This window comes from Ambystoma mexicanum, chromosome 2p (assembly GCF_040938575.1).
Source record: "Ambystoma mexicanum isolate Mex_15411 chromosome 2p, UKY_AmexF1_1, whole genome shotgun sequence".
Classification (NCBI taxonomy): domain Eukaryota; kingdom Metazoa; phylum Chordata; class Amphibia; order Caudata; family Ambystomatidae; genus Ambystoma; species Ambystoma mexicanum.
The window spans coordinates 761,640,879-761,655,478 of NC_090923.1; the positions used below are offsets into that span (position 1 = coordinate 761,640,879).

The 14,600-nt window shown below is 46.0% G+C and overlaps 1 protein-coding gene across 3 annotated transcripts in view; it reads right to left on the reverse strand.

The window, feature by feature from the left end:
* The window catches only part of LOC138566764 (olfactomedin-4-like), a 664,524-nt gene that overhangs the window by 350,188 nt on the left and 299,736 nt on the right, over positions 1-14,600 (reverse strand). The window lies entirely within an intron of this gene.

A 14,600-nucleotide genomic window follows, 5' to 3' on the forward strand; every position in this document is an offset into this window, starting at 1 on the left:
ATAATTTTATAGCCAATAGGACGTTGTGTATTTAGTGACGTTCATAGTGACTTGTTTTGAGGGAAAGGCTTAGTTGCCCCACCTGATGTTAAGAAACCTATCACCTTTCTCACTCCCATTAGACGAGTATGGATTACATACATAGATGTTCCCTTTAACCCTATCACTCTCTTTAGTAGGTTTTTGTAGTTTGCCACGTAGCATGATGTTAGTAATACTCAGGTTGTACGTCACCTATGATGAGAGTTTAGTATAAAAGTTTACTTTTTTATAAAGTTCGTTGAGACCTTGCTGTGATACGTCCAATGGCGTTTGTTGTACTCCCTGTTTTAGATAATTGATATTAAAACAGTTATCTTTTTGCCAACTTCCCGAGTCATTTCGTTTATTGATGTTTGAGTAACCTCTGCATCCCCATTCCTTTCAATTGTATCGCTCACCCATCTTAAAGGGCTGGAAGTTCACCGTGTGCGGTTTTGCTGTTTTCATGATCGCTTCAGCTCTCCCAGGTGTCACTTTCTTTCCCTGATGTGAAATCAACTGTTCTATGTATAACACTGCCTCCTGACAATACTGCAGCTTCTCTTTGTCTACCTTGTATCCTTTGTCTGCTTGGATAGTCATCAAATGAATTGAGTCTTGTGTGCACTCATCTTCTGTCATGCTACAAATCAAAATATCATCTATGTACTGTATCACAGTGCTCTTCAGATCAATATTGCCTAGGTTCATCTGTAGGACCCTGTTAAAGATTGATGGGGACTCGCAGTACCCTTGGGGCAAACAAGCATGTTTCAGGCAGGTTTGGCAGAACGTAAATGAAGTTAAATCTTGTGAGTCCTTGTGCAACAGGATTGAGAAAAATGCATTTTTCAAATCAATCACAGTGAAATATCACGCTTCTACTGGGATACTACAAAGTATCGTTGCAGGATTAGGAACTAAAGGAAACTCTGCATCTACAATCTGGTTAATCGGTCTCATATCTTGTATAAATCTCCACAGCCCTCCCCTTGATTTTTTCACAGGCTACACTGCAGTGTTACACAATGATTCTGACGGCACCAGAATAACTTGTTCCATCAGTGCTGAAATAGTCTTGAAAATTCCCTCATCTGCCTCTCGAGACATGGGGTACTGTCTTGCTCGAGGTAAAATCGTCCCTGGCTTCAACTTTATTTTGACTTCCCCTATTCCCTTCAATAGGCCTACATCATAAGGGCGTGTAGTCCATAAAACACTTGGTACCTTATCAAAGTCTTCATCCAAAAATGCTGGACGCTGTCGCATTATCGCCATTCGCTGTGGGTTCTCCGTTTTCTCTATTCTAATCCAATATGTAATGCTCATGAAGAACACCACTTCATCGTCTGATGGTTCATCTCTAAACATGTCATCATCAGTGACGTCAGTCAACCTGCACCATTCCCCAATGGCAATCACTGTTCTCCATGGTCTACCCTTGTCATCCGTTCCTTCGAGCACTGCATTTCCTCATATTATGGCTGCGTCTAACTTTAGAGGGATTGTCTGTTCTCCCTCTTCATCCATAGGTATCTGTGGCTTAAACAAGAGTTTGTCAGGTATCCTCATAGTTCTTCCCACTAAGCCAGGTAGCCATGTTAACAGAATGCGCACCCCATAAAGAAAAACATCTAGCTTCATCGGTACACCTAGCAGAGCCACTTGCCCTGTGAATGCCAGTATATATTCGCCCACATTCATGTAGTGTATTCAAGGAGTGGAACACACCATGCCTTTGTCAGTGAAAGAAATCATCATTTTAAGCTTTGTCATTAAGTCTCTTCCCAAAATGTTAACTGGCGTCTGTCATGAAAAGATTTGCCTTCTATCATCACATCAACCATTAGTTCCTCTTGGGGGTTTGGTGTCACTGATAGTACTGAACACATCCAGTCACCCTGTGAGCTGTCCTATTGTGGATACATGCATACCCCTGTACCTGTGAAATGATCCCCTGCCATCACAGTGACGCCCCCTATTCTAGGTGTCAATAATTGTCCTGTGTTTGCATTCTGCTGTGTCTGTATGGGGGTGTGCTGAGACTGCCCTTGCAGTGGATTTAATGGCGCTTGCTGTGGTTGCTGTGCCTGGTGCATTTGTGGCGCTTGTGCCTTATACACTGTTTGATCTTGTGCAAACCCTTCCCTAGCTTGTGAGCTATATGATGGAGGATAAACTGTCCCCCTCTTGAGAATTGGCCATTCTGTACATAACCTTGGCTCCCACATACGGGCGCAATGTGTCCTGTCATCCCACAAGTCCAACATATAGGAGGAGCCTGTCAGAGTAGTCCCCCTTGGTTAAATCCTGCTTGCATATTCAGAATCTCATTCTGTGCATTCTGAAACCTACCTTGATTATTTTTTAATCCACCCCTACCTCTATAACCCATTCATCTACCCCTCGGTATGAACACATTTCCTCCTTGGTTCATCGGGCATTGGTTATTCACCTGCGAATCACCTAATGCTTGCTGTATTCCCAGCCTTTCTCCGCTTGTCAATACCGCCCCTTCTATGGCATACTTTGACAATTTTTTCTAAATTAACTTGGCTTCCTCAAGTATTCTAACCTCGTCTTTCTTCTTGTTTTTCTCCTGCAACAGCCGACAGTGATGCACTATAGTCAACTGTATTTCATCCCATGGCTTCGATTCCATTCCCACTAGCTTCTTGAGTTGCCTCTGTACCTGCTCGGGCAACCCTTGACATACATTTTGTAAAATACTGCCACTGTTTTTCCCCATGGTTCGCGTGTCCAGTGCTCTCGAATGTTCTGAATGTAAGCAAGAAGGTCCTCGTCTTCTTTCATCTTACGTGTGATGATTGCACCCATGTCTGATGTGTCAGGATACTGTACTCTGAGAGCCCAATAGACATCTGCTCTACAAATATTAAAAGACGCTCCATCGTGCACTGTGTTCTGTGCTGTCAAACTTGAATAGCGTGCTCTCTTCCAAATGTCATCAGCTCTTTCCCCAAGAATGGCCGCTAGGAGACCCTTAATATCCCCGATTGCCAAGGTATTTCCTCCTGTCATTTGTTCTAATTCATAAATCCATTTTCCTGCACCCACTGTTAAACTGCGTAGTTTGCACCTTACATTATCTTTATCCATCTTTGGCCATGGAATATACTGTGGTCTCGCACCCCCTTTTTCCAATAAAGGAAAGTGTGTAAATCCTAACCCACAATCGGCTCCCATTGTCTGTCTATCCATGGTATGGACAATTTTTCCTGATCATTTCCTTCCTGATAGCGACCTTAACCTGCTCACATATGGCGGTGATTCTCCCTTTTCGCTATACGATCGTCCTTTAGGACGCTCTGTATATGCTATAGTATTTGGCGTTCTATCCTTGGGTTGCTCTAGATTGGACCATCTTACTTTCTTGTCTGTCTGCATGCTTCCTTTGGGGGAACATGCACCTCCTCCCTCTTCCCCATGGAAGGATTCTCTCTGTTTGTCTGATATGTCTAGTCCCCAAGTAGGGTGACATCCTTCCCCTTCACCCTTATCTAAGGTTAATCTGCTTAAGGATCAGGCTCTATGCTCAAGACTGAACAGATTTTCTTCTTCACTTCATGATTGGAAAACCAGGGATTGATCTCCCTTCCCTTGGCTTCCCGATTTGCTACCTCCTTTTAACTATTGATAAGCTTTATCGATCCTGTCTTTGATACTTCCTATATCAAAGTTCTGTTCTAAGGTCACTCTAGGTGGCCCTGGAATTACTTCCTTTAAAGAAAGGAACTCTTTCATTCTGTCCAATCTCATTGTTGGACTTGGTTCCATTAGCTCCTTTTGAATGAGGTTAATCTCATGCGCCCGCTGTCTCCTCTTGCGCTATAATTCTTGATTTAATTTTCTTCGCTTTCTCGCTTCCTATCTAACTCTCTCTTCTTCCTGTCTTATCTCTTCCCTCCTTACTCCTGCTCTCCTTTTTTCCTCTTCTCTTTATCTTTGTACTCTTTTGTCCCTTAATTTCTGTGCCTCCTCCTCTTCTCTCTTCCTTTCTTGTCTATCCCATTCTTCCATTGCTCTCTGCCTCTTATCATACTTTCTTTGCTCCTCCTCTGCCATCTCTTTTCTCGTTCCCTGTCTTTTCTATCTTGTTCGTCCTTGTATTCCTTTTTGTCCAACTTCCTCAATGCTTTTCCCATCTAGCTTGAGTAATATCTGTACTCCCATCCATTGTCATGATGCCCGCTCCCGGGGAGCTGGTTCAAGTCCTGCGTCCCCGAAAGCGGACATCCAGTCCCCAAGGAAGGACCCAGCAACCCCATATAGGGGCCCTTTGGACAGTGTCCTGGCGCCTATGGCGCCAGGCTCATAAAAGACATCAGTCTTACCTTACCTTACCTGATGCAGACCATGCTGCAGGATCCCGGCCTCCTTGAGGCCTGAAAGGAACTACTTTACCTGTGGGACTAATTTACCATCCGGGCGTGGTCGGGGAAGGATACATACCTGATTGGAGGAAGGATACATACCTGGAACTTCTTCCAAGGCTATTTAAACCCCACCCGAACAGCCACACGTGCTTTGCGTTGTTCTGCATCTAGCAGCTGGACGCTCACCGTGTGTGCTCCTGCATCCTGACTTCTGCCACGCCTGCCAGCATCCTGGATCACCTGCAAAGGAAGAGAAGAAGAGAACAGAAGAAGGAAAAGTCCTTACCTGCTAAATCCGCATCCCGGAGACATCTCGCCGACAATCCTGAAAAGGAAGACTTTAATTTAAAAGCTCATCGCGTCGATCGCTGCAGCGCCGCATTCCACTCACCTTTACAGGGCGCCTCCATGTTCAGCAGAGATCATCCGGATTCGCAGTCACGCCCCAGCGCCTAGGGAGAAAAAGACCAGAACAAAAGGTGAGAGAGAGAAGGGAATAAGGAAAGCTAAATCTCCATGTTAAGACTTACATGTTGATTCATTCCCTCTTCATTTCGAGTCCGCGCCACATCCTGGCATTTCTGGACCCTGGCCCCTAAGGGGAAAAAGAGACATCAGCGTTAATGAGGGAATGAAAAGACATTACCAAAAAACGCTCATTAAAGACTTACCTGATTTCCACAAGGATTTCACCCATCATCTCGGTTCGGTGCCTGTTCCCCGGCATTCCGTACCCCGGCCCCTATGGGGAAAAAGACACTAGCATTAGTACATTAATGCATGGACACAAGGGGAACCTATTATCAAAAAACTTACCTGGAAGCCAAGCAAGTTTGGTTCTCACCAATCCGAAAATCCAGTGAAGTAACTGGAAACCAACACGACCCTGCATCAGAAGCAGGATGGAGAGCTTGTCCTTCCAGACCCTAAGGTGAGACACTACGAGAAATCACAGAAGGGTTTCGAGGAGGGTGAGAGGGGAAAGTGGGAGGCCGATTGCATTACCCCGCAGACAGTTAATCCCCTATTTTCGCCTACAGAAGGATACTTCTGCGAGCCAGGCAAGCCAGATTTGGGGGCCCGGTCCAGTCCGTCTTCCGAACCCTGCGCATCACCTTAGAAGAGGTCACAGCAGCGCGAACCAGGCCAGCGCCTCCGTGGGAGTCAGGTGAGCGTAACATCCATTTGTTCTGTACGAGCGCTACCTCGTTATTTTTATCCTTCTCTCCCTTCCATCTCTTGATCTCTCTTTCTAATTCTGTCGGTATGTTCAATCGCTCACTCTTCTCTTCTTTGTCTTGTGTGATCTTTAAGATCTCTTCCTTTCTCCTACTCTCCTCTGGACTATCGTCAGTGCTATAAGCGGGTGGTTCGTATATTGTTTTACTATACCCTGTCACTGTTTTCAATTCCCTCAATGGGTGCAACCCTTCATCTTCCATCTCAATACCTTTTACTTCAGGTGAGGTAAGGGGAGCAGAAGGCTCAACACCTTCCTCCTTACACTGATTAGGCATCCACTCCTAAGGTGGGGGATCCTCTCTTTCTTCCTGATACATTTTCCAGAGCTCTAAAATAGCTAACCTTTTCTCCAATTTCTTCCCCGTATACGCAGCGTGAAAGTATGTGGTCATGTGTTACAATACCGCTTTTGACAGCGATCCCCCTTGTGGCCATGGCATGAACATCTTGTCTGCTGTGCCTTTCACGCATTCCGCAATATACTGTTTGAGCTTGGGCATGTACTTTGGCAGTGTCTTACATAAATGCATCGGAGGAGTAATGTCTCCTATTGTGACAAGTCCCAATTGACTGTCAATACCAGACCTTATTAAAATATCTTTACCAAAACAACAAATATGACCGCGCTCCAACAATCACCACTCAAAACCTCTATTTTTCAATTATCTCAATCTACCTCTGGGTCGGTACCAACTGTTTCCCTAGATAGACAATATAACTTTTTGACTTGCTCTCAATTTCCTTACACATATGTTGCTCTTCGACACTTTTTTTCAACACAAATACACAAACAAACAAACTAGTCGACTCTTCACATTAAATCATGGTGATCACCCTTCTCTTCTCACCCCATATTAATACCCTGATCACAGAGTTTAGATCATCTCCGTATGCGGACCTGTCCTGCACGTAACCTAAATTACTCTGACTGGAGTGTGAGATGACCTCTACCGACCCTTTGGATCAGTATTTTCTGGGCACTTCTCTCTCTCTTCATACAGTTATTCTCTTTTATCTCTATACAATATTTTACATTACTCCCGTTACTTTCGTTACTTTTTCTAAATGATCACAATCCCATCCCCTTAGTTTGCCATTCCCCTCAGTCTACTCACCATTCTATTGTTTAGCTTGAGGCCGTCGGTATCGACTGCTCCTCCAATTGACCACTTTCACCTTCTGTCCGCAAAGCGCCTGTGGAAACCAGGTAGGGATTTCATCAAAGAGGAACCCTGCCCACCATCTCAAATTTCTTACACGTGTTCTATTCAGCCTCTCTCCACAGGAAACCCGCAATCTTCCAGCTAGATGGCGGATGGATGTCTGATCGTCAGAAACACTGGAGTCTACAGGTCGATGGGTCTTATTTACAACCATCTGACATGCTACCAAGTGAACCCTTATGGTACTTTAATTAAGGTAACACACCGTACGATGGATGGGATGCATAATAACTCTTACACCAAATAATAAGACCGACTCAGGAAGTTGGCAAAAGGCCTCATCCGACTGTTTTATTATCAATTGTCTAAAACAGGGAGTTGCAATGGACATCAACAGATGTCGCATAAGCTTGCTCAAAGCATTTCATAAAAAATTACACTTATATAGAAAAAACTCATAATTCGTGACATCATACCGCGTGGCAAACAAGAAAAACCTAAGTGGGATTGTGATACGTTCAAGGGAAAATTCTAAGTATACTTTCTATAAGGGGTCGGGTTGTGATTGGATCTCTACAGTCAGGTGGACAACTTATGCCCACCCCTAGTGCAAGTCATCTTCATCATTATTAGATACACAGTATATAATTGGCTCCCAAACTATAAGGCCCTTCATTTTGTGGCCTACCACAATTGGTTGGCACGCTTGTACCCTTCTGGAATATTCGATTCACTAGCAGCCCGTAAACTGGTACCCCAGGTGTCAGTGGGTGGACTAGACCGTGTTTCCCCACCCAATTAGCCCAATATCTCTCAACACCCGTGCCTTCTGCCATGAAATCTGCCTTTGTAGTAGTTTCTCTTCTCTGGGAATATAAGGGAGTGTGAGCATATGCTTATCAAAGGTCTGGTCTGCATGCCCACTTCTATTTCCATCCTTGATTCATGTGACAGGAGACCATGAATCGGCCCATATTATAGCATTTAATTGTCCTAAATGAAGAAGCTTGGCACTCAAGGTGTTCTCTTTTTGCAACTTAACAAGGGATACCTCAGTGTCTCACGTTCACTGTTCTTCAAGGACTGACAACCAGTTCTTGGCTGCTTCAGCCTTTGACACCAGGCCAGATAGCTTTTCCTGGTCTTCATTTGAGCTTCAGCTTATTTCTTTGCTGAGACACACGCATAGCTATCAATCCTTCTTTCTCTGTGGGTTTGAGCTTACTAAAATTGTGACATTGAATATCCAGATTCTATATAATGGTGGCACCGCCTGCAATGTATTCACTACGTATAGCCAGCCATATGATTGCTTAGTCTACTTGCGTTGCTGCATCTATACAGTTATAAAATGGCTTGCATGTTCTGCAGTGCTCTTCACATGTGCAATCTTCATTCTGCATATGAAAGTTTACTCGATTCTTTGCTTTGTCATCAGATTTTATAAGGACTATGCATCCTTTTCTTCAGCCACTCTTCTCAGGGCATCACGCCCACTTCTTGTGACGTCACCAGCTTCTCTTTCTCTCATTTTCATATTCCTTCGGGGATCTCCTCCAGGAGATTGTCATCTCTCTGAGGATACGTCAGATAGCATTTTCTTAATGTATATCTTGTCTCAAAAACTCTTTTGCGGAATAGTCACAGTTACTGGTATCAAACTTGGCACAACTTCTGGCTTCCAGCATACTGGTAGCAGGGGGGTGGGACCTCCTGCAGAGGCATTTGGCTGCTCCTCTACCCTTCCATGTTTTAAGATAGGTCGTTAGCCTTTACTATTACGTTACTACTAAGGTCACTATGTGTCCTGGGTAAGTGTGATCTGGGTACCTTTACCAGTGCGCAACACTGGGTACCTTCGATCCTATCCCACCGATGTACAGCAATTTGTTAAGATGGATTTCTGAACTCTGATCTGGTAGGTAGAGGTTCTGAAGGCCAGCCTAGTTTCTTGGAACAGGGTAAGCTTCTGGACAAGCCAGACCAATCATGGTCGCATTGGTGGCAGTCAAGACTAGGGGCCTCATTATAGGTTGCTGGGAAGTCAGGTGCCGGTAAATCATCATGGGTCTGACGGCAACCTGCCATGGCTACAGCTGGAGTCGGATGAGGCCGTAGGTCTCAGGAGGGGTGAGGGTGATCAAAAGCCCTCAATGAGCAGACACAGCAAACAATACCACAAATTACTCTAAGTCAGGTGTATATTAAAATTATATATACATTCATTAAAGGCCTTTTAATTCAAACACAAAATAAATATTCAGCAATATTAACAAAGCCAACCCAACACTAATCTAGCAAACATATATACAGTCAACAATTGCCTAAAGGAATAGTACACAGTATTGATCCACAACCTGCAAAGAAAGGGGTTACAAAGTGCGAATATCATTTAGGCAGTCCATCACAATTCAAACCCTAACAGGCCAGTCCCTAAGATGAGTGGAGCTTTGAGCTCAAAAGTACTTTCGGTGGTGGCGCACGCGATCGTGCGATTAAGTCAAAACGGGGTCTCTTCAAGGGGCTGTAGCAACTCAGGAAGGTGGGCGAGGCAGTGAAGAATAAGTTCCCACTATTCGAGGAGGGTCTCCCCAAGAGGGCAGAACAGGATCCAAAAGTTGGGAATATCTCGGTAGCAAAGGCTACGTCAATAAAGAAGAGCGGCCCTCAGCGGAAACTAATGCGTAAAAATGGATGGAAGCACCAGGGGCCACTTTGGTCGCAGGTTCAAATTCTGCATTTGCGTGGCTCTGCAGCTTTCAGGGGCTGCATTCCAGGGATGATTCTGTGGCGGGACAGTGGCGATTTCTCCACTCCTGATGAAGGGATCAGGCTAGTTCTGCTGCAACGAGTCTGAGGGCACAGAGGGGTGTAGAGGAGGTCCCACATAAAGCCTGCACCCCAATCGTCCATTTTGAAGTTCCAGGAACATTCACACCGAGCAATGTGACATATGCTGAGCAAATAAACCAGCACAGAGCCGCAGTAGGGCTCTGCCCAGTGCCTATCAGAAGAACAGCACCTATTGAAGTACCAATACCAAGAAAACCATGGACAGTAAGGTATCTACTGAGAAAACCTTACCAACAAATGAAACAAAATGAAGATTGTCTGAGTACAGTCCCTGAAGAAACCAAAAAGGGGGCCCGGACTGACTTGTAGATAGAAGAAAGGACAACCAGGGAATGACACACAGAGACGAAACGCCATGAATAAGAATATCGTGAACCTAAAGTGAAAGAACAATGTTGAAATGCAAAGAAGTTCAAGCTGTAAGCAAGATGAAGATATTCGACCAGTTAACACCTGTAAATGTGCTTGGAACCGCAAGAAAGCTAAGAAAACAGTGCGGCTTGCTATGCTTAGTAGAAGAATAGTGCGGCAAGTAGAATCAACCCAGGTTACTAGAGGCCAAACAAGAAAAGATTCATATTCTTGCAAAACGAGAAGGGACAGCTGAAACGAAACTCAGCAGATGCAACTCATGCCAGGAGAGCCAAGGTCATACCAATAGAAGGAACGAACAGTAGCTACATCTAATTGAAACTGAGAACAGAATATCCTGCCTCTGAAAGGTCGAGATAAGAAAGACATAGGCAGGTGGTGGGCTAAATAAGAATCAAATACACAAATTGAGAGAAACAAGACAAATTCACGGTGTGGGAAGCACGTGACCAGCCGAGCAAGGAGAAGCGAGGGTTCACAACTACGCTTGGCACCTGACCAGGCAGAGATATCAGAACTTTTCCAGACAGAAGATGCAGTCTCGATGCCAACCACAGTGAAATAATTGACACATGGCTATTAAAGTGATGATTGATTGTAACCCTAATTGGAGAAAGGCCGGGTAACTAAGGGGCACCCCGCACCCGGCCGACCATTCTGCATGCTGCTAAGCGAAGTGGAAAAGTATGCATGGGGTTGGTGCCAACCCAATCAAAGTGGACCAAATAATCTAGGGTCCTACAGTTAGTAGAACCAATGAGACGTTGTACTTTTAGTGACGTCTACAGTTGTCATTTTTGAAGGAAGGGCTTAGATGCCCACCTGACAGTGTTTACCCAATCCCCTCACTCCGTTACCATATACAGATATAGTACCTACAGTAAAGTTACCTTTTCCTAACCAATTGAATTGCATGTTAACTTTTGAGTGTTACACATCAATGATGAAGATTTTTGAGTATAAATGTTACAACTTGCATGAAGTTCGAGGGAGTTTGAAGCGAGAAGGATGATCGCATCACTGCTGATATCCATGACTCCCACTTTTCTGTACTTGTCATTAAAAGGACTCCCTTTGCCAAACCATTGAATTGTCCTTATTGATTGGAGTTGGAGTAATGAATCTGCACCCCCATCCATCTCAAGGGTGCAGCTATCTCGTCTTAAAGTACTTCTGAGCAAACCTCGGCTCTATGGGCCGGCCGGGGTCTAAGAGTACAGAGGCAGAGCAGCAAGGCACCCATGAAGTTTGTCACAACAGCTGAGTGACACGGTGACCGCATATGCTCGGGGTTAGGGGCGGACTCTCCTAATTCAAGACCTAGGAATGCTAGGTGTACGAAACTCGGTGGGAGAGTGCCTTAGACCCAGAGCTTACAGTGTCCAAAGGCTCAAGTAAAACTCGAGAGAGCGGCGGTTCCAGGGTAAAGGTCCCATACGAGCTGGTCAGTTCACTTGGGTGGTACAGGAACACTTCTGAAGAGGCTTGCTTACAGGTTAAGTTGAAGGTGCCGAGGATAGTTGGTCCCACTTTTGCAATGAGTCGAAGCGCCCCTGCAGGCCATCTAGGTACAATCAGAAACAGGGGGTCTGATGGGAAAACAGCGGGCTCAGGGTGCCAAACCTTCCAGTGGGTCACCAGCGGTTCCACGGATCTGCTTCATTAATTCAGGGTACTTGGCTCCTTTAGTAAGTTTGGTGTGAACTCAGAAGTTCGACCTGGAATGGGTGTAAGATGCCTCCTCTTGTTCAAAACCTTATTCGCGCCAAAACGAAGAAAAAACAATAGGAGATCTGCTCACATACAGCTATCCCAGACGTGGACCAATCACAGACCACGGTGGTCCCAGTCATCCCCGCACACCAGACATCCTGGCACCCAGGATGTGTATTGGAACTAGACAGTTCCAGCCCACATTCTGGAAGCACACACACAAGGCATGCAGAAGTCTGTGAAAGCTTTGGTTTGCACAGGGGTCTGCATGAGCAAATAAGGAATTTCCTGGGTCTGCTCGACCTGGGGAAAGCAAAGGGACAAGATGTCTAAAGGACAGAACAAAGGACCTTGTGGAATGGCCATTTTTGGCACTGGCCACTGTCCTGGGCCAACCACTAACCATCCTGGAGTTCTAGCTGTGCTCCGTTACAGCTTTTCCCCCTGGTAGCCCTGGCAGTGTGCCAATCCCTCCCTGGAGGGAAAAGCTGTAACACAGCCCAGCTGTAACACCAGGCCAGTTAGGGGTGATGTTCCCAGCATTGGACATTCGTTTCCCATGTGGGTCTACTGTCCCCAGGCCCAGCGGCAGTCCCATGGTGCCCCGGCAGGGTTCCCATCCCTTCCCGGAGGGAAATTCTAGAACGCAGGCCAGCCAGCTCTCCAGGATGGTCGGGGGTGATATCCCTGGCCTTGGGTGGCTGTCTCTCATGTGGGCTGACTGTCTCCAAGCAGCAGTTCCAGGGAGCCCCGGAAGGTTGCCCATCATTTCCCAGAGAGAAAAGGTGTAACGCAGGTCAGCCATAATTCTAGGATGGTTGGAGGTGATGTCTCCGATGTGGGTCTGTTAAGACGTATTTCTGAACTCTGACCTGGTGGGCAGAGGTTCAGAAGGCCAGCCTCGTTTCTTGGAACAGGGTAACCTTCTGGACAAGATAGACCAATTAAGGTAGCATTGGCGGCGGTCAAGACTAGGTCTCAGGAGGGGTGAGGGTGACTGAGAGACCTCAATGAGCACACAATGTAAAGGACACTTACAAATCACTCCCAGTCAGATGTATATCTATTAAAAATACAAATACATTTATTTCAAGGCCTTTGAAAGTTCACCATACAATAATAATCACAGTAATACTTTTAGATCAATACAATCCTATCTACATCCATATATACAAGACCAAGTGGCCTAAAGGGTTACTGCACAGGATGGGTCTACAACCTAGAAAAGGGAATAAAGCAGGTAGTGCAAATAGTCTTTATGCAATTCAGCATCAAATACAATCCTAACAGAAAGGCAGTCCAGTCCCTAAGATGAGGGGAGCCTATTGCTCAAATGTCCAGGTAATGCTTGCACACGCGGTAGTGCAGATGGGCGGAATATGGTCTTTTGTAGGGTCTGTAGCAGCTCAGGAAGGCATGTGAGGTGATGCAGAATAAGTTCCCACTATTCAAGGAGGGTCTCCACAACAGGACAGAGCAGGTTCCAAGAGTTGGGAACAGTTTGCTAGTTCGCACTAGCAGTGGAAAGGAGAGGGGACCTCAGGGGCCACTTGTGTGTAAAAAGGGTTGGATGCACTATGGGCCACGGGTAAGGGTTGCTAGTACTCACCGACCCCTGGCGCACTCCGGACCAAACTTCGGCAGTCAAGTCCAATTTGGTTGCAGGTTCAAGTGCGGCAATTCTGCATCTCTGCGGCTTTCATCGCCGAATTCCGCGTTGATTCCCAAACGTGATAGTGGCGATTTCTCCGCTCCTGGTGGATGGATCAGGCCAGTTTCATTGCAGCAGGTTTCAGGGGCAAGATGGGTACAAAAGCAGTGCACCTGCAAAGTTCGTCACCACGGCTGGGTGACACAGTAACTGCGTTCACTTTGGTTCAGGCTCTCGCTCTTTTCTCCAGATCTGGGAATGCCAAGTATACGGAATTTGGTGTGAGAGTGCCGTGAACAGAAAGCTAGCGATGTACCAAGTTTCAAGGGTCTCCTCAAAACGGCAGCGGTATCAGGGCAAAGGTCCTGCACAAGCTGGTCAGCCCACTGGTTGGCCTAGGGACACTTCTGAGAAGGCTTACTTGCAGGGTTTGATGAAGGTGCCGAGAATAGTTGGTCCCACTATTCTAATGGGTCAAAACGTCTTTGCAGACCTTCTAGTTCGTTCAGATGCAGAGGGGTCCAGCGGGACAACAGCGGGATCAGGGTGCCAAACCTTCCAGCAGGTCACGAGTGGTTACTCGACTCAGCTTCTTAGTTTCAGGATACTTGGATCCTATCCTTTATTCAGTGAAAACTCCAGAGATCGACATGGTATAGGTGTTTAAAGCCTTCTCTTATCAGAAATCTCCTTCGTGCCAAAACTAAGAGGACCCAATGGGAGGTCTGTTCTCAGACAGGTACACCATACGTGATCCAATCATGGACCACGGAGGTCCCAGGCATTCACAGCACACCAGACTCTCTGGCACCCAGGATGTGTATTGGAACTAGACAGTCCAGCCCACATCCTGGAAGCACACACACAAGGCATGCAGAAGCCTGCGAAAGCTTGGCGTTTTGCAGGGAAATGTATGCCCAAATAAGGACTAACCCGGGTCGGCTCGACCCGGGGAAGGGGAAGAGGGAAGATGGCCAAAGGGCAGGACAAAGAACCTCGTGGCATGACCATTTTGGAGCCAGGTCACATGTTCGTGCCAAACACGGTTAACGCAGTTTAACTGGCAGGAAAGGGTTAAAATTACATGAAAAGATAGGCTGCCACCAGCCCTGTCTGAGGCACATCTGCACTTCTCCTAAAAAATCCTTCAAGAGTGTCTAGGGCCTTTGTAAATGACAATTAGACCCA